This window comes from Prionailurus bengalensis, chromosome B2 (assembly GCF_016509475.1).
Source record: "Prionailurus bengalensis isolate Pbe53 chromosome B2, Fcat_Pben_1.1_paternal_pri, whole genome shotgun sequence".
In the NCBI taxonomy this organism is placed as follows: Eukaryota; Metazoa; Chordata; class Mammalia; order Carnivora; family Felidae; genus Prionailurus; species Prionailurus bengalensis.
In genome coordinates this window covers 18531635-18557556 of record NC_057349.1, presented here as the reverse complement: position 1 = coordinate 18557556, position 25922 = coordinate 18531635, and positions in this window count along the sequence as shown.

Below are 25922 nucleotides of genomic sequence, written 5' to 3'. Positions count from 1 at the left end.
ACAGACTCTGAACTCAGACGGCCTGGGTTCAAACACCAGCGTTGTCCCTTACATGCTGTGAAAACTCGGGTGAGTTACTTAACCTTTCTGTGCTTCCGTTGCCTCATCTGCAGCTTTGGGTTAATGATGGTACCTAGCTCATAAATTTGCTGCAAACATGAAGGGTGCCGATACACGGAAAGACCTGATGACGGTAACTAGCCCAGAGTGTTGTTACTACCTGCAAGGCTGTACGTTCCATGCGGATACTACGGCAATAAAGATACAGTCTTTGACTTCAAAGAACTTACAATCTTATGCTCAAGGAAACTGTCATTATTCCAGCAAGTGATGGATGTGCTGCAACGATCAGGCAATTTCAATGTAATATATGAGAAGTAATGTAATAGGTCCAATCTTGGGAGCATATACTCGTGGGGTCAGTGTGGGTTTCCTAGAGGACTGGTTACTACACCCAAAATAAGGGTAGTAGTTAGCAAAAAAAAACAAAAACAAAACAACAACAACAACAACAACAACAACAACAAAGCTATTAGTAAAGAATACAAAATAGTATACAATCCAATCGAAATTGTACATAATTGTAAGTACTTATGGGACCTGAGAGATAAACAGATTGGAACAAGCTTGGAATCATGTAATCAGAGTTTCAGAAGGGTTCTGAGAAGTTTTCTGCCCAAACTTCCATCCTGTGCTTGAATTATTTCTAGATCTCTTAAATGATCATATAGCTTAGCTTAAATCTTTCCATTGACAGAGATCTCACTACCTTACAAAGCAGTCCATTCCACCCTTAAGTAACTCTGATTATTAGAAAGTTCTTCTTTATGTTGAACTGAAATGCACCTGCCTTTGGTTTTTACCCATTGGTTACTCATTTACCCATTAGTTGACTCAGTATTAGTCAACACCATGGAGCAAACAGAACACATCTATTTCTTTCTCTTATATGACAGCTTTCAACTGTCATCTAAGGGACTAGCAAACCTGTCCTGTAAAGGATCAGAGTAAATATTTTAGGGTTTTCAAGCCATATTGTCTCTATTACAGCCACTCAACTCTACCATTGTAACATAGAGCAGGCACAGACAATATGTGAATGAGTAGGGTAACTGTGTTCCCATAAAACTTTATTTACAACATTGAATTTTCTTTTTTTTTTTCTTTTTTTTTTTTTTTAAATTTTTTTTTTCAATGTTTATTTATTTTTGGGACAGAGAGAGACAGAGCATGAACGGGGGAGGGGCAGAGAGAGAGGGAGACACAGAATTGGAAACAGGCTCCAGGCTCCGAGCCATCAGCCCAGAGCCTGACGCGGGGCTCGAACTCACGGACCGCGAGATCGTGACCTGGCTGAAGTCGGACGCTTAACCGACTGCGCCACCCAGGCGCCCCTACAACACTGAATTTTCAATGCATGAATCTTCCGATTTTTTTTCAACAATTCAAACATGGGAAGAATATTTAACTCATAGACCATACAAAAACAGGTAGTGAACCAGATTCAGCCTAGAGGCTGTCCCTTTCCAAACACCTAAACTATTTGATAGCAGATTCGGTGCTATTCCCACCTTGGTTTTTCCCTTCTCCAAACAGAATATTCCTGGTATCTACATATTTTCTTGTAAGACACAGTAATATCTTCTCATTATCCCAGGCTAAAAATGAATTTTGTTTGTTTGTTTTTGTCTTTTTCTGTGTGCATGTGGCCATTACCTACATACATTTTATTACTGGTCTGATGGTATTCTAATCCATAAGATTCATTATCTCTTTAAATCCTCAAACCAACCCTTAGGATACAGGAGTGCTGACTCATAGGGGCACTTGTATCCCAATGTTTATAGCAGAGCTTTCAATAATAGCCAAATCATGGAGAGAGCCCAAATGTCCGTCAACTGATGAATGGATAAAGAAGATGTGGTTTATATATACAATGGAATACTACTTGGCAAAGAGAAAGAATGAAATCCTGCCATTTGCAACAATGTGGATGGAACTGGACGGTATTATGCTGAGTGAAATAAATCAGTCAGAGAAGGACAGATACCGTGTTTTCACTCATATGTGGAACTTGAGGAACTTAACAGAAGACCATGGGGGAAGAGAAGAGGAAAAAATAGTTTCAAACAGAGAGGGAGGCAAACCCATAAGAGACTCTTAAATATAGAGAAAAAACTGAGGCTTGATGAGGTGGGAGGCAGGGGAGAGGGGAAAATGGGTGGTGAGCATTGAGGAGGGCACTTGTTGGGACAAGCATTGGGTATTGTATGTAAGCGATGAATCATGGGAATCTACCCCCGAAACCAAAAACACACCGTATACAATGAATGTTAACTCACTTGACAATAAATTATATTTAAAAAAAAAATAACAATCCTTGAAAAGAAGGTGTTATTAATTCATTTCTTACCTTGTTCCAGAAGCTAATATTATCCCTACTCTATAGATGAGGCAACTAAGGCTCACAGAAGACCAGTGATTTGTCCCAAATCGTGCGCTTAGAATGTGACAAGAAGAAGGAGATCTCCTAACACCTAGTCCGGGCTACTTCCATCACATCACGTCCTCTGTATCTAGAGGGCTTGTAACCCTTGTAGAAAGGAACGGGGTTGATCGAACGTGGCGTGTTTGGGGAGCCCAGGAGGCTTCCAAAGATCATCACTTCTCTTTCTACACTTCTGAACCATGTTTTCAGCAGGCAGATCTGGCATCTTTTTCAGAATTAGAACAAAGTCAACAGTTTATAAGTTGCAGAATCATCCTCCTGCCTCTTTTGAGAGGTATCAAAATCTTAAAGAAAGGGGATTCTGAACTAACTTAGAATTTAGAGAGGGGGGAGAAACAAGGACACCGGGAGAACGCAGATGAGATTAACAAAGCCAAGTTGTCTGCAACAACCCTAGACACAAAAACTAGCTGTTGATTGATTTCAAGCAGTGAATCAGGCCTCATCATTTTAATGAAAAAAAGAGATGAATCCATTCAGTCAACATACTCAAGCTTGTTCCTCCAGCTCAAATCCAGACACAGAAATCGATTTCCCACGTATTCCAATAGTAAGACGAGACAGGTAGGAAAGGAACGGTAAGCCCTAATTTCCAGCAGTTGTGAAGACAGCACGCTGGCTCTCACTTATTGGCATCATCTTGGTACAACTAAAGTAGAATTCTAAACTTTGGGAGGCGGATCATTTTTCCTTTTTGTTAAATGTGTGTTTATGTAGTTTGAGAGAGAGCGTGTGCACACACGCGCCTGCGAGTGGGGGAGGGGCAGGGAAAAAGGGAGAGAATCCCAGGCAGGCTCCGCACTATCAGCACAGAACCCCGACGCGGGCCTCGATCCCATGAACTGTCAGATCATGACCTGAGCCTAAATCAAGAGTCGGACGCTTAACCAGCTGAGCCATCCCGGTGCCCCAGGATTATTTTTCTTATATGACTGAGAAACTGTCTTTGGAGACAATTACGAGAGAGACATGTTTTGCACAATTCCACTTTGGAGGGAGTAAGAGTATGCCCTCTCCCTCACAAAGTGATCACTGGGTAGGAGTGAGGGACTTGTATTAAAATCAGGTGTTGCTACTTTACAGTCTTGTCAAGAGTTCTTTTCTTCCCCCTTTGGAACCAGATTTCAATTTTGATCAGAAATGTTACAGTGAGCTAGCGTCTTGAGGACCACATCAATTTTGAAACATTAGCTTGGCTCTTTCCTGTTTTAATATTGTTCTAACATCACTGACATTTCCTCTCTGGAGTTAAATACCACCTTTCAATGTGAGGTTCAAGTACTAATCAAAAATACTCTTGGGTTTAATAAAGCCGACCAACAACTAACTCTGCTTTTCCTAGACTGTGCAGACGATGGGCAAAGGACACACTTCGTGAGTTAAGAATTCGCTGGTGTTCACGTTCCAACCAGGCTGTCTGCAAGGAGACCTACTCAAGGAGCATTAGTTTATATCCACTGGCCTGGTTTGTGTAAATGCCAATCCACTGTTTTCAGAGCCTGGTGTCAGACTGGCTCTAGCTCTGTTTCATAAACACCAAGGTCTGAGCACCCAAACCCCAGAAAATCATGTTTTGGCTCCCGGCTATCATGACTTGATTTATAATAGTACAGCCTAGTCAACACAGTTGTTGAAAAGAAAGAAAAAGAAAAAAGAAAACTTTGATGGTCTTAATTTACTTCCTGTTGTAGAAAGAATCAATATGTTCTATTTATAAGGCTTTATCAGATCATGAGATGTTACAAATTTTAAATGTTACAGTCAGGACCTAAAACTTTGAATCTCTTGGATTGGTCTTAGTTATAATTGCCCCTCCTGTTATAATACATATTATATTGTATCATAATCACCTTTTTAGTACTTGTGCTATGCATTACTGGTTTCCCTCAGCTAGAGTGAAAGCTCCATCGGGGCAGGAATTCTTGTCCTTTTGTTCACTTATGCATCCTAGGCACCTGGAACAGTGCCGGGCACATACCAAGCACTTAATATGTCTGTAGTTAATAGATAGATGGATGAATGAATGGATAGAAGGAAGAATGGATGGATGGATGGATGGATGGATGAAGTAATATCTGCTACTAGATTGTGAACATCTAGTAATATAACGATGAAAAGATAATACATTCCCACTGTTAAACCTACAAAAAAACTTGTAAAACCAACCTGTAGAAAAAGATTATGACACTAATTAGGGATATTTGGACAGTGGATGTTTTATATTAATAAATTATTGTTTATTTGTCTAGGTATGGAATGTATTCTAGTTACGGTTTCCATATTGAAATATGTAAAAATATGGTGATGGCTGGGATTTGTTTCAAAATAATCTTGGGGCAAAGAGCCCCAACAAGACCAGATGAAACAATATTGGCCATGAGCTGATCATTATTTTAGGGTGACAGTTGCATGGAAGTTTATTATTTTCTTTGCATTTACACATATTTAATTTTTCATAGTAAAAAGTTAAATATTAAAGCCATATGAAATGTCAAGCAGCTAAAAGTAAGATTCCCTCCCATCTCTGAATTGTAAGCTCATTCACTTAAGAGGACAAACAGAAGATATTAAGCATCTAAATTACGTGCCAATGGTGCACCTGGGTGGCTCAGTTGGTTGAGCATCTGACTTTGGCTCAGGTCATGATCTCATGGCTGGGTGATTTCAGGCCCCGAGTCAGGCTCTGTGCTGACAGCTCAGAGCCTGGAGCCTGCTTCAGATTCTGCGTCTCCCTCTCTCTGTGCCCCTCCTCCACTCATGCTCTGTCTCTCTGGCTCTCTCTCTCTCAAAAATAAATAAACATTCAAAAAATCAAATAAATAAAATAAAATAAAATAAAAAATAAAATATGTACCAAGCATTATTCTAGTCACTGGAGATACCATGAGCCGTAAGGGAGCATTGCATGTAGTGGGAGAAAGGGACAACAAATAAGTTCACAAATAAGTTCACAAATAAACACATAAGACAATTTTAGAGAGTGACAGGTGCTTAAGAAAACAGAACCAGTTCTTCTCCCCAAAGGCAACCACTGTCACCCGATATTCTAGGCATTTGCCAGCACGTGTGCATGTGCGTGCATGTGTGTGCATCACACACTCTTATCATACACACCCTTTTTTATTCAGGAGCATCCACGCTGTTCTGTATTTTGTTTCTTTCCCTGAACAGTGCATCATACAGATCCGTCTCATTTACTTTGCATCCGCAGAACTTAGCACGGTGCCTGGCACCTGTCAGACCCTCAGCAGATGTTCGATGAATTCGGTACCTAATCAAAAGGAGTTGAAGACCGGGAACACCAGCTTCTCAACCCTCTTGAACCTCTGCTTCTTTCTGCAAGGTTGGCATCTAAGGGAGCTTTGCAGAGAAGCATGGTGCCTGGCCCAAGGAAGGCCTCCAACAAATGTTCACTGGAGGAACTCAGAATGGCCCGAGGACCGTGACAAGGCAGAGTGTCAGATGAACTTCTTATTAATGTCAACTGGGTAACGGCTGTCCTGTGCCAGGAAGTGAATGATCGTCAAGTCCCACTGTGGACAGGTGTTCCCTCACACCGGGAAACAGAGCTCACGCTTATGTTCACTGCACATGCCCCAACGCCTGGCTTCGTTTTGGGTTGTGGGGTTTTGTTGGTTTGGTTTCGGGTCTTTAACCTCCTCGAGCTCCTTCGAACTCTAGAGTCTCTTAATAATATGTTTGCCCCAAGAATAGCTTTTCATTCTCAACAGACCTCATAGACCTGTTCATGAAATCACTGGGAGATCATGTACATCACTACGTCCTTCCGGAAGGCCATGGATCTTGCAGAATCCAATATGTTGTGTTAATTTTGAGCACTGTATCGGTAGCCGTCCTATTGATTCTGCTGTTATTTTGCTGGCCAGCAGCAACGATGGAAAAGCTACCTGAGTGCAGTGGCCACCAGGTAATTTGGGCCCCGAACTTGCTTCAGTTTAAGTAACTTGAGAGAGGTTACAGGTATTTGAATATTCCTTTTTAGAAAAAAACAACTGAGTTACTTAACGAATAAAAAAAAAAACGCAGTGAAAGGGAAGAACAAGCTACTGTCAATTGGAATTTATTTACATACCTGGTAGCAGGACTCATATTTGAGATAATGCCCCATTTGTGTACACAGAGTTGAGGAATGTGAAAATACTCTTACCACTAACGCATCAACGTCAGTATGTTCTGCTTCCTTTGTAGGTCACATTATTTGAAAGATGGAAAGATTGTTCCAACACGTGGACCTGGATACGCCTTCTTCAAAAGCCCAGAATCTCATTGAACTCTCTCTCACTCTCTTTTTTTGATGTTTATTGATTTATTTTTTTGAGAGAGAGAGAGAGTAAGCGGGGAGGTGCAGAGAGAGAGAGGGAGACAGAGAATTCTAAACAGCCTCCACTTTATCAGCGCGGAGACTGATGCGGGGCTCGAACTCACGAACCGAGAGATCATGACCTGGATGAAACCAAGAGTCAGATGTTTAACCCACTGAGCCACCCAGGCGCCCTGACTTTCTCTCTCTCTTTTTTTTTAATTGAAGTGTGGTTGACACACTGTGTTACATTGGTTTCTGAACTCTCTCTTCAAAATGTCACTGAAAGGACTCTTTTTGAAATAACATTGGGGTTTAGATGGGCTGGGCGCTCAGATCTCTCCATGAATGTTGTGTGTGCTGAGTGAGTTGTAGGTGTTTGTGTGAAGACAGAAGAGTGAACATAAACATGCAAGAATGTAATAAGCAAAGGAGGCTAGAGAATGTAGGTGAGTTTGAAAGCTGAAGGGAAGATACCAAATAAATGTCCTCTTAAGTTAGCCACCAAAACGGTCCTAGAAACAAGGACTGGCCAAATACTTAAAGCCTGGTCAGGCAGCACACCCCTGTCTGTAACAAAATACAGACTGGTGGCCTAAATAACAGACGTGGATTTCCCACTGCTCTGGAGGCTGCAAGTACAAGATCAAGGTGTCAGTCAGCATGGTTGGATTCCGGCAAGAGCCCTTCCCCTGGCTTGCCACCCTCTCCCCTCTCACTGTGTTCTCACATGGCCTTCGCTGTGTGTGTGTGTGTGTGTGTGTGTGTGTGTGTGTGTGTTGGGGTAGGGAGAAGGAAGGAGAAAGAGTAAGAGAGACGAAGAGAGAGATCACTCTTCCTCTTCTTTTAAGGACACCAATCCCATCATGGGAGCTTCACCCTCACAACCTCATCCAATCCTATTAAATCTCCCCCAAGGTTTCACCTTCAAATACAATCACATTGGGAGTTAGGGTTTCAACATGTGAATTTTGGGGATATACAAACATTCAGTCTACAATAAAGTAGACTGATAAAGTAATATCATAAAGTAATGGTATTTCATATGGTTGTTATGAGAATCTAAGTACTATTTTTTAAAGAAATACTTATTTTTGAGAGAGAGACCACAGCGGAAGGGCAGAGAGAAAGAGGGAGAGAGAAAATCCCAAGCAGGCTCCACACTCTCAGTGCAGAGCTGGACTTGGGACGTGAACTCATGAACCATGAGATCATGACCTGAGCCAAAATCTGAAAGCAAGAATTCGTCCTTAACCTACTAAGCCACCCAGGTGCCCCAAGCATCTAAGTATTTAAAGAAGCCCTTTCCCATGCTTGCTTTGGAATGATCATTCATTTGGCAGGCAAGAAATATTTATTATCACTTACTCTGTGCAGTCATGGGCCTTGGGAGATACAGAAGGAATAAAAACAGATGTGATCCCTTGTCCTCAAGGGACACACTCTTTATTGAGAGAAGGGGAAAGACAATGAACAAGTAAACAAATAAGTAAATAGAATTAAATTATTCATCACTTGCAATTCTGCTTTGAAGGACAAAAACAAGGTTCAGTTCTCCAGAAAAGAAGAGGGGATAAAGGGAATTCACTTTAGATGGAATACTTATAGAAAGGCTCTTTGAGAAGGTAACATTTAAGCTGACACTTGAAAGATAAGGAAGAAAATTCCAACAGATGTGAGACCTCCAGGCAGAAGAGAGTTTGACTTGTTCTAGGAGTCCAACAAGGCCCACGTGTCTGGGACACAGTGAGTGAGGAGAAGAGTGTCACAGCATGAGGTTGGAGAGGTGGGCAGGACAAGACTGGGGCCTTGCAGGTCAAAGAAAGGCATTATTTTCTCCCAAGGCCAATGGAAACCATCAAAGAGCTTTAATTCAGAAAAGATATAGTTTGCTTTGTGTGGCTTCTACTCGCTTCATTTATGGGAAGCACTCAGTAGATGGAAATAAAGAAGGCAGGAAGAGACAGAGACGAAAGTCTTAGATGATGGAGACAGAAGCAGTGGAGATATTTTGAGTCCGTGAGAATTCTTCAGCCGTAACAATCTCAGAAAATTATTTGCTGACCAACTAGTGCTTGAACACTATTTATCAGGTGATGAAGGGACGGTGCATTCAGCAAACACTTGTTGGATGTCTACCCAGGCAGGCCATGGAGTGGTAGTACAAAGACGAAGAAGACCAAACCTCTGTCCACCAGAGTCCTCAGCTAGTCAAGAACATTGACAAGTGCACAGACGATTTTCAGGGAACCTGTTAAAAGCTCCGGGAGGGGTCATTAGGGGACGAGGAGCAGGACCCAGAAGACTGAACCCAGCGGGGGAGGGCAGGTAGCAAGGGAAAGTCGTGTTCTCAAAAGAGATGACAGACAACTGAGCAGACTTTGGGAGGAATGAGGAGGATGGGTGGAGTTGGGTGTGGAGGGAAGATGTGTGACCCAGGGCACGTCCAGGCCACCATGTTGGTGAGTAGGGCCGGAGCCCCGAGTGCCCAAACGGAGCGGCAATAAAGAACCTACGTACCAACGGGGAGCCTGGGTGGCTCAGCCAGTTGGGCCTCCAACTCTTGGGTTCATCTCAGGTCACGGTCTCGCGGTTCATGCGTTTGAGCCCCACATCGGGCTCTGAGCTGGCAGTGCGGAGCCTGGTTGGGATTCTTTCTCTCTCCCTCTCTCTCTGCCCCTCCCTGCCTTCCTTTCTCAAAATAAATAAATAAACTTAAATTTTTTTTTGAAAAAAGAACCTATGTGCCAACAAGAAGAGGATAAGAAGGCTCAGACAGATGTCTCCAGAAAGAAGTATAAAGAGCAGTCAGCAAAGGGAATGAAGACAGAAGCAATAGCCCAGGCAACAATAGACAAATCAAATCTAAAGCAAGATTATGAGATACATAAAGGCCAAGACTCCATTAGAGTCTTTTCTTGTACTCCCTAGGGCACCAGGTACAGCACTGAACACACGGGATTAAAAAAAAGTATTGTTCAATTGGATGGAGTACGTATAATTGTCCACTCTAATATGCAGACTGTCCAGTTCTAGATTCAGCACAAAATATTATTCTCCCACAGAGAGGCAAAGAGCTAGGTGCTAGTTTTTACATATTTATAAGGCCCCAAACAGGTTAATGTATATTCTTGACATCACAGATTTATTTCTAGGTTAATTTACTTTCAGGAAGCATGTATAACCATAATATACATGGCGAGGAAGTAATTTTATTCATATGTTTGGACATAAAAAATATCATTACGCAGTCCAATAATCCCAGTTGACAGTCAGAATCATTTTTAAAAAAAAAAGAAAGAAAGAAAACAGATATATTAAGAAAGAATTCAAGGAAAGCAACAACTGAGCTCTGATGTGGCTCCTCTGTTTTTGCTGGGTGGCACTGACTTATACCAGAACACGCAGCCATTTGCAACTCCGCTTCATGATCAATGCCCAGCCAAGCTTGCCTTTCTACAGCATTATGAAGAGTTGCCTCAACATTCGTCTCTGTGCAAGCAGGCCTACTGAAGAACTCTTGACTGCCTACACTTTGCAAGCCACTGAGAAAGCTGCTAATCTTTTATTGTTTTTTCCTGTTTTATTTCTGTCTAGTTTTTTACCCTATAGTGAAGGCGCAGATATTGGTCCCCGAAGAGTCCCTGAAGGGACCACTCTACACTACTTACAAACCCAGGTGAGTTCGTTTTAGATGTTGATTCAGGTCTTTTCCAAAACAGGAAAGGGCATTTGGATTCCTCTGGATAACTTTGAGATCTCTCTGAAGATATTTAACCTAGAAGGCGTGAACGTCAATCAGGGAGAGTGGGGCTCCATTATCTTGGCCAAGGGCGCCCTGGTCCCGAGCCCAGGCCAGCCTCGGTCTAGCCAGCGAGCTGTGGGTGAACCCCGCTGCCTCTTGGCATAACCGAGTGCCCACGTTTCCCTCCAACCCCTGGAGCCCAGAAAGAAAATGGTTCCACTATTTGGAACCACAGATAACTGAGAGAGCTTTGTAAACTTTTTTTTTTTTATTTCTTTTCCCATCCTTGCTTCTCTTCACATCTGAAATTTAAACGAGTGATAGATCTCTGGCTGTCCCTGCAGCTCCCCCTCACCAGCCCCTCCTCTGGGATAAGCCTCAGCTTCAGGGCCTGGCTTGCCGGAGAAACTGCTTCTTACACACCCAGGGGAAAAATGACAGCTTTTCACTGCAAGCTCCTGGGATCATAAATGGCAAGGGGAAGCGTCCACACACGCCCCAACCTGCCTCTTTCAAAACGTCAGCCTCGCCAGCAGGGTAGGGAAATCTTCAGGGAGCATTAGCAACTCTTTACATAACTTTCTGGAAAGTGGTTTAATGGTGTTTACACCCCCGGCCGATCGCAGGTGACCACTCTGCCATTCTAACGCCTACAAGGTGAATGACCAGCCCACCCTGTGGCCGAAACCTGGGCTCCTTCTTCTTTTTGAGCGGCCCTGGAAGGCAGGGAGAGGGACGGAAGGACAGAGCTAAATGGGAGGGAAGTTACCTTGGTAAAGAATGAGGTGTCCAAAAACCTGGCAAAAGACCCATCTTTTTAAGCCTTGAGGTGAGAAAGCCAACTGCTTTTCCTGGAACTTGCTCTAAATTTCACACCCCTTTTTGCACAATATCTGCAATCCGGTGAGTTGTGTGAGGTCCTGCATAAAAGCAACAGAATAAGTACTCGGTGGGTATAATTTATTCATAAGTGCGTGAGCACCGAAAGAAGTGAAATTCACGCAGGGTTTATTTAGCTGCTGCATTGCACACAGCAAAGTGCGTGGCACGCCAGCAAAACACCCCCAAATGCTCATCTAAATTCTCTTAAGGCCGTACCTAAACCTGGAGGACACAGTGAGTTTCCAGCCTCATCACATCATACTCGGGGCTTTCAGAACTAATATATCATCCTGTCCATGTGAGATCATGAGAGAAATATTGACTATGGAAATTAAAGGTTTGCTGTTACCCTTTTAGATTGAAGACTATAGGGGAAAATGAAAGGCATTTGGTTTGGATAGGTTTGGAGAAGGAAAGAAAAAGGTGGCGAAAACAGATTGTCGTTCGCAGGTTACAATTTCATCTCAGTTTAATAAGATTTTAAGTTTGGCGTGTTCTGCAAGTCGCTAGAGCGATAGGGACTCAAGATCTTTGGGCTTGGCATTGCACGAAAGGCTAGACCTGTTTTATGTATCTTTTTTTTTTAATGTTTATTATTTATTTTTGAGACAGAGACAGAGCATGAGCAGGGGAGGGGCAGAGAGAGAGAGAGAGAGGGAGACACAGAATCCGAAACAGGCTCCAGGCTCTGAGCTGTCAGCACAGAGCCTGACGCGGGGCTCGAACCCACGAACCATGAGATCATGACCCGAGCCGAAGCAGGACGCTCAACAGACTGAGCCACCCAGGCTCCACTTATGTATTGTTTTTAATACACTTTTCACCATATTTACTGCAGAAGTCACTTCGGGAAAATTAGACATGGCACAATTTCCATACTGAAGAACCACAAACTCCCATAGGCAGTGCATTAGCCTATTGTGTAACTAGAATACCAGGTACGAGGAAGAAAATTTTATTAAAACAGCATTTTTGTGCCTTTTAATTTCCCCCTATTCCACTCAGTAGACAGTCTTGGAAAATCTGCCACAGCCTTAACTTTATCCTTAAGACAGAAAGTGACTACGTGCTTCCGATATATCTGATGTTTTTCTTTTTGTTTATAAATAACTTTCCTTTAAGGAACAATCAACGGCAGTCAGAAATGAGACACTTATGAGCAAATTATGTTTTACTCTCTTCATACAAAAATACAAACATGAATATGAAGATATCTAAAAGCGCAGAAATAGTAAGTGATAGCTTCCATACATCAAGACAAAAACATAGCTAGAAGGCAAAGTTTTTCAACATGAAGACGCGCTTTCTTGTCTATTGGGTTAAAATCCCCAAATCCTTCAGCAAATGCATTATTCCACATTTGGAACAATGTTAATATTTTGTTATCACACAAACTATGGACATAGCTGGTCATATTATTACGTTGATTTGCCTGTACAGTGGGAGTCCGGTGGGAAAGAAAATATCATTCTTGCTTATACAGCAGTGAGAAATACCAGAATAAATCTGGAACTAAAGTAGACCTTTGAAGCAATTGAAATGCAAAGTTAAAGCATTTCGTCAAGTTAAAGCATTTCTTCATCTACGGTGTGTGTATCTATATGCTGCATAATGTCTAACGCTTGTACAAGTTGAGCTTTTTGCATAGATTAATACCTAACTCCTACTTTCTGGACACCCTTTTACCCCAGGGTTGCCCTTAAAAACCCTCTCCCCCCATGGATAAGTATTCTTGAGACGTGTGGAAAAGAATATCCGGCCTCCTCCAGCAAATAGATAAAGCTACACCAGAAATACGAAAGAAATAAACCCGACGAGGCAATAGGGAAAGTATAGAAACGGTCCTAGTCTAAACGCTTTAGCTTCAAATGAAAAGATAAGCAAATTAAACCTCATGGGTAAAAATCCATGCCACTCCTTACACCAAACCCAAACTACTACCAGGACTTCGAGTTCGCTCGGTGTAGACATCCCGCCAGACATAATGTATGTGATACAGCTTCTGGCTTTTTATCTTCAGACTGGTTTGCTATATTAATTCAAGAGTCTCAGGAATATGAGAAACAATGGCAATCATTCAAAATTTTTCATTATCTGCTCTTGGATGTGTCTTCATTTGTCAGAGCTGTTGGACTCTAATAAAGGGAGCTGCTTCTGTCTTTTTTATATAAATTTGGGTTTATTCCTTCTCAGTCCGAGTTTCAGTCCTGGGCTACCCTGGCCCGGGGGGGGGAGGGCCTGGGCTCCTTCTTCCCCACATAGCCTCAGGTCGGTGATATCAGTCTCTCCACCAAGACTGCCTTTCTCTCTGATCTTTCAGGCCTTAGAAGCATCTTTAGCTACAATCACGCCATTAGTGAATGGGTCAGGGAGGGCCAGACTTTTCCAAATTGAACTGATCACAACCTCATGAATATCTAAGGGCCAGGATTATTACAAGGAGATTTTAGGAATGAAAGCTGTTCTCCTAGAAGGACCAATTAACCTGTAGTTAGTCAACAATAGAACTCCCTAGAAATATTTATTTCCAGAAGTGTGCATCTGGAGAGGGGTTCTCTGTCCCTTACCCTTTTTCGTAGGCAGTAACCCGTCCTCTCCCTAAAGGCAGAGGGGGTGGAGGTGATGTACCAGTGAGGTGAAAAAAAGTTACAACCTTAGAAGTTGTGCTAAGACTCTGTTAGCATAATAATATCCCAAGTTTGAGTATAAGGACTGGGTGATATCAGCAAGAGAAAGGATTGTTTTGTCTTGTAGAAATTTCACACCAAGGGACGTGAATAGTCACGCCCCCCCCCAACTCCCCTACCCCTTAAGGGGAAACCAAAATGGAATGATTGGTGATAAGTGTGAACCCTGGAATAGAAGCCCCACAGTAAAAAGACTAAATGGGTCTGGGGAAATACCAGAGACAGATCAGAGGGGAGACCCTATAACGCCCTTGGCAGGTAGTATGTGAGGGCACAGGTACGTTGGTGGACGAAATTCTCTTAGGCTTTTGCATTGACGGGTTCCTTTTCTTGGAACCCTCATCTCCCTGACACCCATATGCCTATCTCACCTCCAGATACCCATAGGGAGAAGTCTCACCTCTTTCAAGCCTACCTGAAATGTCACCATTTCAGTGAGACCTACCCCACCCACGCTACTTAAAATTGCAGACTACCCTCTACCCATCTACCCTAGATCCTATTTCTTTCTTCTATCTACTTATCATCTCCGAAGTATATACTGTATTACATGAGATTATTTACTTTTTTTTTTTTTAATCATCCTTTATGGCCAGCTTCCCCTCACCCATGGGAGGGGAGGCGGTTTGGGGCTGTTTTGTTCACTCATGTTCCCTAATTCTCTCAAGCACCTGGAACACAGTCTGTGTATAGTCAGTTCCTCTCTGCCCTTGGACTCCACACCACAGGCCACCCCCAATATTACCCAGTACGGTGAATTACATTATTGTCACCTCAAAAATCGTCACTATGACCACAGCATGCACAGCTCAGACCACCATCTCCAAGTCCTCTGGCCCAGAATTCTCTTGCTTTAATTCTTTTATGTTCATTTGTTTTTGAGAGAGAGAGAAACAAGGCGCAAGCAGGGGAAGGGCAGAAATAAAAGGGAGACAGAATCCGAAGCAGGCTCTGGGCTCCGAGCTGTCAGCACAGAGCCTGATGCAGGGCTTGAACTCACAAACTCTGAGAAGCTGACGTGAGCTGAAGTCGGACACTTAACCCACTGAGCCTCCCAGGCACCCCTGAATTTTCTATCAGAGTTTGCATCCAATCCCCACACAGCTTCCAAGAACTGAGGTCTCCTTGTTCAGCTTGGGGTAGAATTGCTAATAAGTCATCACTGATAAACTATGCTTGGCCAAGAGACAAACTTCATAGAAAGGAGAGAGCCTTCGAAAGGCAAAAAAGTAACGGAAAAACAAACGTTCATCTCCCATGAGTTACTACCACCACACCATCAAACTTCTAACAGTGAGGAACAAAAAGGGAAGGGAAAAATAAGAAGACAGAGGGAGAGAAAAGATGTTAATACATTAACTAGTTACATTGGAAAAAGAGTTATCAGTTTATGTACCATCACTCTAAACTGTCAAATCTCGAATTTTTGAATTCCAAAGAAAAATGTCAAAGAAGAAAGAAAGAAAGAAAGAAAGAAAGAAAGAAAGAAAACACATTGTAAAATAGAGTGAAATTTGAGGCCCCCAACCAGCATCAGAATGGTCATTTTAGGCCTTAACAATTTTAATAACTTTTTTACTTTGGCCTGGAGAGACCAGAGAAAGTTTTTTAATTAGGCCTCTAAAAGCTAGAAGACTTAATTATAGGAATTGTCTATCATTAATTCTCGCCCCTAAAAGGTTAGCTCTGGAGACTCTGTTGTTTCTATATTTGCCTTTCAGTACAACTGTGGCTATTTTGTTAGGCACGGGTGCATTTTGTTGGGTTTACTATCAGGACTCACAAGGTTCAGACAGACTTTGGCGACTCTTGGGTTCTCAAATGAGACTTTGAAATTCATAAAGCAACCGCATTTCCCATTTTCTGTTGCACATCAAGTGAGCTCTGAAGAGCAGAGTTCCAAGCTGTCCTTCCTGTGAAAAGAGCCCTTGACACTGGATAAACCAGGTGAACTTCAGTTTGGTTTCCATAATTCTCTTTGTTTCTAAATATAACTGCAAAATAATCCACCTCTTCAGGAGGCACAGGTGAAGGAGAGGGGTTAGGACACTTCCTCCTTAGGGAACCAGAGCAAAGGATGATGGGCCAGAGCCAATGTCAAGAAGATGACGAAGGGGGAAATGTCATTTGCTCCTTCAGCACCTGTTTAATTATTAGTCGGTATCACTTTTGTCACTGCAAGGGGGTAGACAACAGGGCTAAAGAGAGGATACAAAAAACATCTGGATGCTTTGAACAAGAGTCAAGTGATGAATGAATGAATATATCCTGAAGAGACACACATACGTGTACAGAAAATCAAATAACAAAACAGGGATGTCTTTAAGTGAATGTAAATTTAGGAAGCACTTTATTTATCTGTTTGTTTGTTTCATTTGAGAGAGAGAGAGAGAGAGAGAGCTGAGGAGGGGAAGAGGCAGAGGGAGAATGTTAAGCAGGCTCCAAGCCCAGTGTGGAGCCTGAGGCAAGACTCAATTCCACAACTGTGAGATCATGACCTGAGCTGAAGTCAAGAGTTGGATGCTTAACCAAATGAGCTACCCAAGCGCCCCTCAAATATGAAGCAGTTTAAATCTTGGATTTTTAAATCTTCCCTATAAACTAAAGGAGCAGGGAGTGTGACTTAGAGGGAGTGAGACTTATGTGGATATTTAAAGGATCAATATGTATTTACTGTAGCAATTTGTATCGTAGCAAAATATAAAGGAAACCACAAAAGGAGACCAGTTAATCAAATTGTGGGACTTCATACAGTAGGATACGATACATCTCCAAAGATAATATAGAGGAATTTTTTACAGAATGAAAAAATCTTTTCAATATATCATTAAGTGGAGGGAAAAGGTTTACAAATGAGTGAATGTAATGAAGCCATTTCTGTAAATAAGAGAATACGCAAATGCATGAATGAATATAGTTGTCACTTATGATGTCTCCATTAATGAATTAATGAATTATTCACTCATATATATTAGAATGAATATGTATTATAATTATTTTGATAAAGAAATACATATATGTATATATATATACATATATATATTGAATGAATTATTCACTCATATATATTAGAATGAATATGTATTATAATTATTTTGATAAAGAAATACATATATGTGTATATATATATATATATATACATATATATATTTAAGCATAACATATATATATATACATATATATATTTATTTTGAGAGAGAGAGAGAGCAAGAGAAGGGCAGAGAGAGAGGGAGAGAATCCCAAGCAGACTCTGCCCTGTCAGGACCGTGCTGGACACAGGGCTCAAACCCACGAACTGTGAGATCCTGAGCTGAAATCACGAGCTGGACACTTAACCGACTGAGCCACCTGGTGCCCCAAACATATGTATTTTTTAATTTGGTGTGGTAGTGGGTAGGATAATGGTTTCCCGAAGATGTCTGTGTCTTGATTACTGGAACCTACGAATGTGTTGTATCATGTGGCAAAAGGGATTAATGCTGTGGATAAGGTGGGGGGTGGTGGTCAGCTGACCTGAAATTAGACGGATTATCCTGGATGGCCTCGGTGGATCCAGCAAGACCCAATTTGGACTTGTCACCTATGGAACTGTGAGACAGTAACTGCACATTGTCTGAAACCACTAAGTTGGTGGCAACTTGTGGCAGCAGCAAGGGACAACTGGCCTCTTGGGGAGGAATTTGGAAACGCACAGAGGACAAGGGGGATGCATTTCATTCATGCACACGAGAATGTTTGGGAGACCAAACAGGAGCAGAGGTTAATAGATGAGAGAGCGAGACAAAGTTAGAAAGGTCCAGTTTCGAGAAGGCTCAGGTCGGTGTCCTCTGTCTCCATGAGGTGGCACCAGGAAGAGGCTGCCTTCGGAACATGAAACAGAAGGCTACAGGGGAGGGGGGAGGAGAGGACTTTCCCGGGACTAAGTACCTAAAGAAAGTGAAGGAAAATTTTTTTTAATTTTTTTCTTAATCTTTATTTATTTCTGAGACAGAGAGAGACAGAGCATGAGCGGGGGAGGGGCAGAGAGAGAGGGAGACACAGAATCCGTAGCAGGCTGCAGGTTCCGAGCCGTCAGCACAGAGCCCAACACGGGGCTCGAACTCAAGGACCATGAGATCGTGACCGGAGCTGAAGTCAGTCGCTCAACCAACTGAGCCACCCAGGCGCCCCAATGAAGGAAATTTTTTAAAGGTTTGAAAAAAGCCTTTTGTGGAGATGGGTGGTCTAGGGGAGCAAAGAACACTGAAAAGGTGACCAGCCAAAAATAAAGCCCCTGCCAGGGGCACCTGGGTGGCTCAGTCAGTTAAGCGTTCAACTCTTGATCTTGGCTCAGGTTGTGATCTCACGATTCATGGGATCGAGCCCCACGTTGGGCTCTTTGCTGACAGCGCAGGGCCTGCTTGCAATTCTTTCTCTCCCTCTCTCTGCCCCTCCCCCACGTGCACTCTTTCTCAAAATAAATAAACTTTTAAAAATAAATAAATTCCCAGCCAAAGTGATCTTTGCTGGGCTGGGCCAGCCACACTGATTGGCCTGGGAGCCAATTTTTCTCTAATATAATTTATTGTCAAATTGACTTACATACAACACCCAGTGCTCATCCCAACAGGTGCCCTCCTCAATGCCCATCACCCACTTTCCCCTCTCCCCACCCCCATCAACCCTCAGTTTGTTCTCTGTATTTAAGAGTTTCTTACGGTTTGCCTCCCTCCCTTTCTCTTTTTTTTCCCCTTCCCCTCCCCCATGGTCTTCTATTAAGTTTCTCAAGATCCACATATGAATGAAAACATGTATCTGTCTTTCTCTGACTGACTTACTTCACTCAGCATAATACCCTCCAGTTCCATCCACGTTGCTGCAAATGGCATGATTTCACTCTTTCTTGGGTAGTATTCCATTGTATATATAAACCACATCTTCTTTATCCATTCATCCATTGATGGACAGCTAGGCACTTTCCATAATTTGGCTATTGTTGAAAGTGCTGCTATAACCATTGGGGTACGAGTGCCCTATGCATCAGCATTCCTGTATCCCTTGGGTAAATTCCTAGCAGTGCTCTTGCTGGGTCATGGGGTAGATCTATTTTTAATTTTTTGAGGAACCTCCACACTGTTTTCCAGAGTGGCTGCAGGCCTGGGAGTCAACTGATGGAGGGTGCCTCATCTATTCATGAGGACTGGCAAAAGGCCATGGTAAAAGCTGCATTGAGTCATGACCCCAGGAACAAAAGGATACACTCAAGCTAAAACTCACCCAAACTTAGCCCTCCTGTTGCTCCTGGTTAAGTTTAAGCAACAAGGGGTGGCTAACATGATTTCATCGTTTCTTCAGAAGGAGAGGCTGTGTTCTTCAGGTCTGCTCAGATGTACACAGGCAGTTATTTGTGGAAACAGATTATCAGACTTCCATCTCACCAGATCTAGGGGAAGTGAATGCCCTTATTGAATTCTATTTTTTTCCCCTTGTTTGTTGCCATATTACATAGAGTTTGGATCAAAGCCTATGTTTAATATAAATAGAAGTTGATTGGCTGAAATATTATGAAAAAGGTCATTAAATCCCAGAAAAGTAGGCATTCCTAAAACTTGAAATTTTATGGGTTTTTTGATAACTGCCAGCAACACTTTGTTTGGATTAGAATTAAGTGTCTGCCAAATTGGAAACTATAAAACTCAATCTCAGAAAAAGTTTTTTTAATAAATTTACCATAAGATTTTAAGCAGTGTCTCTAAATACTCGCTCTAGCAAAAACACATATTTTCTACATTTAAAAAAGTGAATTGATAAGCCAGTTGCTTCCCACAAAGTTGGAAAGGAGGAGGAAAGAGAGACAGGCCCACTCTAACCTTATTTTCCTGATGCAAGTCCACAGATTCACAGACTTCTAGAATAAAGCACTTTATATGGAGGAATAAAAGTAGAGGTGACCAAGTTTTCACCAGGCTCTAGTCTAGAGTATGACAGTGAGCCCAGCGCACCTCAACATACTTTGAAAATCAGAATGGAGCTGGACGGACCAGCACAGCCCTCCCCCAGAAGGCGTCTAATGGATGGGTGGAGACCAAGGTGGTCTTCAGTATCCTGACTCATTTCTTGAGAGCTGGCCATGTGCCAGGCCTTAGCTAAACACTTTCTAAGATATTAACTAATTCTCAAGAGCCATACAAGACACGGGTGATACCATCCCCTTTTTACAGAACAGGAAACCGGAATAGAGGGGATAAGGGCTTATTTCTCCACAACCACCAAGTGTAAAAAGTAGACCCCCCCCCCCCCCAGTCATTCTTGGTTCCATTGCCTCGTTTTATTATTTCCTTCAGTACATATGTCTCTATCTGGAATTATTAAGTATATTTATTTGTTTCTGGGCTCACAGATGATGCTTAATAAATACATATCAAGTGAATAAATGAACTCATCTGAGGCCCTATGGCTGTTGGCGCCAGGGTTAGAATTTGAAGTCTGTTCTATCCAAACCCAAAGATAACTACATCTTTAAAGACTTTTTTTAATAGATACTTACGAATGAAATGATATGATGATGTCTGGGATATGATTCAAAATAATGCAAGGCATTAGGGGTTGCATGTAAGTGAAACAAAACTGACCCCACGTTGGTAATTGTTGAATTTGGGTGATGGACAGGTGCGAGTTTAATCTGGGTAATGGACAGGTGCAAGTTTATTGCAACAGTTCTCCCTACTTTTGCATATGCTTGAAGCTTTCCGTAAGAAAGAGTTTAATTTAAAAAAACAAAGAGAACTTCACCGCTCATGTTTTATTTCTGTTCTTTCTTCTCCTGTTGCAACCTCTAAATTGCCAGTCTAAATTTCCTTCTCCTTCTTACACTATGCTCGCTAAATAACTTCTATTTCCCTTACTGCCTTTCTTCCCCATTTCTCTGACTTATGTGCAGTAGTCAAAAATTCTTATTTTTCCCTGAACACTTCTACATGTAAAATATTGCCCTATTCTCAATACCCCCAATAACATAAAAGCAGGAATTTCACTCCAAAACTGTGTATGTGCCAATTAGTGAGTTTACCTACAACTTTAACACATTTAATGGTTTTAAGTAAAATTGAAAATTCATGTATGCGGAAAAAAAAATTAACCCAAGACACATCTGACTCATTGTTATTTAAACTATTAAAGATAACTTATATCATTATTCACTCACTGTTCTCCTGAGGTAAGCAAGCAATAACACCTACTCAAGGCAAATTATAGGAAATAGGACTAGCTTTAACACCAAATGAAAGAGAAATTTATTGGTTTGCTTTCATTCTTCTGATACCCATCATTTTCTATCACTGTGACAGGGGCAGATATTATTGGTTTCTCAACCCACTTCCATTTTCTGATGCACCTGAACCCAAGTGTTGGAACAGCAACGTGCCCAGCCCCAGGTGAGGTGTTCACTCTGTCACCTTCTCTCACACCTAAGGACAGCTTCCTAAAACCATCTGGCCAGCTAGATATATGTCACTTGTACTCTTTAGTGTTTGTTTATGAAACGGGACAGAAGCAATCATCATGTACTTCTGCTCTCCCCCACCACACACACACACACACACACACACACACTTCTTCCAACTTTGAGTATAGATGTGATGAATGGAGCTACAGCAACCACCTTGCAACCATGAGGATGGAATCCAACAAACATAGGATGATAGGGTGGAAAGAGGTGAGAAAACTGAGCATCAAATGGCATCACAGAGCCCCTGAGCCAACACCAGCAAACATCTACTTCCGGAGATCTGTTTGTATGTTTTCAAGCTGGGTCTTCCAGTAGTCATAGCCAAATACCTTTCATTTTTGTTTTTGCTGAAATTCTTCAGTTGCAAATTACTATTGATAAATTTCATATAGGACATGAGATTTGAAAATGAGAAAGATGCTAAAATACATGGGGCCTTACAGATGTACACAAGCATAGTTTCACTCGGATCGTAGGGTTTATTCAGTGGCTTCAGATAACACCTCAGCCTTGAGGTTCTGTGACTGTTTAAAGATACACAAGCTCTGGGGCACCTGGGTGGTTCAGTCGGTTCAGCGTCCGACTTCAGCTCAGGTCATGATCTCACAGTTTGTGGTTTCGAGCCCCATGTTACATTCTGCGCTGACAGCTTGGAACTTGGAGCCTGCTTCAGATTCTGCTGTCCCTCCCCTGCACATGCTCTCTCTCCTCTCTCTCTCTCTTTTTCTCTGTGTGTGTGTGTGTGTCTCTGTCTCTCAAAAATAAATAAATATTAAAAAAAAAAATACAGGGGCGCCTGGGTGGCTCAGTCGGTTAAGCGGCCGACTTCGGCTCAGGTCATGATCTCGCAGTCCGTGAGTTCGAGCCCTGCGTCGGGCTCTGTGCTGACAGCTCAGAGCCTGGGGCCTGTTTCAGATTCTGTGTCTCCCTCTCTCTGACCCTCTCCCGTTCATGCTCTGTCTCTGTCTCAAAAATAAATAAACGTTAAAAAATTAAAAAAAAAAATACACAAGCCACCATTCCCTCCGAGGACTGTTTCATTCAGTACCCAGTTGAGGGTACTAATTGAAACAGTGGATGAGTCAAGGCAGTAAGTACTTGGCCATAAATCAAATTACATATTGTGAAATAAAATAACGTGCGATGCTTTCGTCTCTGCTCTTGTCTCATCATATCCCTTATCAGTTCCATGGCTGTCACAAACAATGCCAGGTTGATGACCTCGTGCCCCTGTCCTAGTCATGATTCCTCTTCCATCTTTTTACCCTGATTCCCACCCACGAGCACTGCATCTCCAACTTGTAGTTCCTTTCCCCCCGAAATAATTAAATAATTGCTGGACTTCAGGTCCATCCTATTATCAGCGATGAGACCCTTTCCTCGCTCAGCAGACGTGACTGAGCATATACTACATGCCAAGTGCAGTGTGAGTGCTGAGGGTAGATGAGTAAGTACGCTTGGCTGATGAGTCTAGTGTTCTAGAGAACCACAGATTCTCTCTCTCTCTCTCTCTCTCTCTCTCTCTCTAAAGTTTATTTTTATTTATTTTGAGAGAGAGACACTGTGTGAGTTTGAGTGGGGGAGGGGCAGAAAGGGAGAAAGAGAATCCCAAGCAGACTTCTGGCCAGCCCAGAGCCCGATGTGGGGCTCGATCTCACAAACTGTGAGATCATGACCTGAGCTGAAATCAAGAGTTGGATGCTGAACCTACTGAGCCACCCAGGCACCCACCCCCCCCACACACACAGATTCTCTCTTAAATGTCATCTCCGTGTTGCTTCTTGTTCTTATGGGGCTGGAACTCATGCATATGAAGAAAGCACAGTTTTTAAAAATGTTTAAAGTTTGATATTCCAGACTTGCTACGGCCAGTGAGCAATTTGCCACTGACCTTTAGATGCTTTAATAGGGTGACAAACCCACCTGTGCAAGAATAAAAAATGGTTCTGTATATTTTAATATGTACCAAAAAGAAAAAGGTATGCTTGAGCATGTGGGTTTCCTTCAGAGGATATCAGCAACATAGAAAAATTGTCAATACACACACACATACAAATGTTAAAAAAATATGTAGGGGGGCCTGCGTGGCTCAGTCGGTGGAGCATCTGTCTTTGACTCAGGTCATGATCCCACAGTTCATGGGTTCAAGCCCTGTAGCCCTGTGTCAGGCTCTGTGCTGACAGCTCAGAGCCTGGAGCCTGCTTCAGATTCTCTCTCTCTCTCTCTCTCTCTCTCTCTCTCTCTGTCCCTCCCCCACTTGTGCTCTGTCTCTCTCAAAAATAAACATTAAAAAAATTTTTTTTAATATATAGAATGTTAGATTTAAAGCAACCTTAGAGATTACAGTTCAAACCTCTCTTCTGACACATTGAAAAACTGGATTCCAAAGAGGGTCAGTGATTTGGTTAAAATGACAAAGCTAGGAGATACTTAAGATCCAATTATTTACAGCAGAAGTTCATTAAATTAGATAGTAGAATGAGAGTCATCAAATCATGGCTGAAAACCTGCCTCTGGTCCCCTGTTGAAAAGAGACAATTATAGAGAGAGGAAATAGTTCTCAGTGTGCTGTTAACAGTGTGCTGTTAGTTGGCTTGACCCATGAGCAGAATGGCAATGGGCAGGGTTGGTGCAAGTTACTGACTCCAGGACTATAACACTGAAGAAGTAATGGGAATACTTTTTCTGATCATGGAAAGTGCCTTGTTCTAAAAGCCTGGTTAGGTGGTGTCTGGGTGGCTCAGTTGATTAAGCATCCGCGTTCAGCTCAGGTCATGATCTCACAGTTCATGAGTTCGAGCCCCACGTTGGGCTCTCCGCTGACAGCTTGGAGCCTGGAGCCTACTTCAGTTCTGTGTATCCCTCTCTGCCCCTTGTCCACTCATACTCTGTCTCTCTCTCTCTCTCAAAAGTGAATAAACATTTTTTTTTTATTTAAAAGCCTGCTTAGGAGGACGGAGATGGAATTCTACCATGAATATGGCTGAATGGTCTTCAGATCGAGAAAGCAAATCCAGCTGATCTGCAACTTTATCAGAAGAAATTGATGGGAAGAGTGAATTACAAGAGTTGCAGCTAAAGAGAGGTTACCAGTTTGTCCCCAGGTGCCATTTCTTTGGCTCGTCCCCCATGTAACTGGCACTTCTTTGCAATGTAGGCATGAGGTCCATGAGGAGCCACCCATACAGGCTCACCATGGAGGTTCTCACGATGGCATTCCTGCATCTTTAGGGACTTTATGGATGTAACGTATTCCAATGTGTATTTTGAGGAGAGAGGGTCCGACATCTCACCAGATTCTCAAAGAAGTTCCTGACTTTAAAAAGGCTAAGGATTCGGGGTACCTGGGCGGCTCAGTCGGTTGGGCATCCAACTCTTGATTTCGGTTCATGTCATGATCTCACGGTTCATGGGCTCAACCCCACACGGAGCTCTGTGCTGAAAGTGTGGTGCCTCCTTGAGATCCTCTCTCTCCCTCTCTCTCTGCCCCTCCCTCTCTACCCCACCTCTCAAAAATAAACAAACAGTTTTTAAGGAGGCTGAGGATTCTATCAATAAACTTTGTGCCTCCAAACTTACTTCGTGGATAGGAACATGGTCAAGGCATTTGCGCACCAATCCCAATGTCTATCTCAAGATGACCAATAGTCTATACCAAGCAAGTAGAAAAAGAATGCAAATTTCACTGATGTATTATTACCTTTTCCTAAGGGGAGGGCAAAAGGATGAAAAAAGTTATCAACAGGTACAAGTTTGTACTTACTTGTAAGAAAGCTAACGTGTAGACAAAATATAGTGTAGATAGTCTAGATAAAAGTCACTATTTTATCCATTACCAGCAGCTTCCTACCATTTCTAGGCCGGGCCACAGTTGCCTGGGGTAATGTGAGAAAACGTGGGAAAACCATGATTAATGGTTTTTACTCATCTGCTATTAAAAGGCCTAGCGGCCTTTGAATACAGGTGCCTGAACATTTTATATTTGTTAATTTATTTGTATTAGAATCAGTGCATCCTGACACTAAATTGCTTTAGCGCTCTGCAAAACTTCCATAAAACTGACTTAGGGAGTGAATTGGCTATGCATGGCCTGGACATTTCTCTACAAAAGATTCAGCTTTCTTTTTTAAAACTCCAAGCTTTTGTTTTTCCACGTATATGACCCGCTTCCCCAAACTGGCCATTTTCTTCTACCTCCCGCATTTAAATATTGTGCTTTTTAACTGTGCCAGGGGGGCTGCTTACCATTACGCTGTCAGCCATTCACGGGAAAAGAGTATATTTGTTTTTAA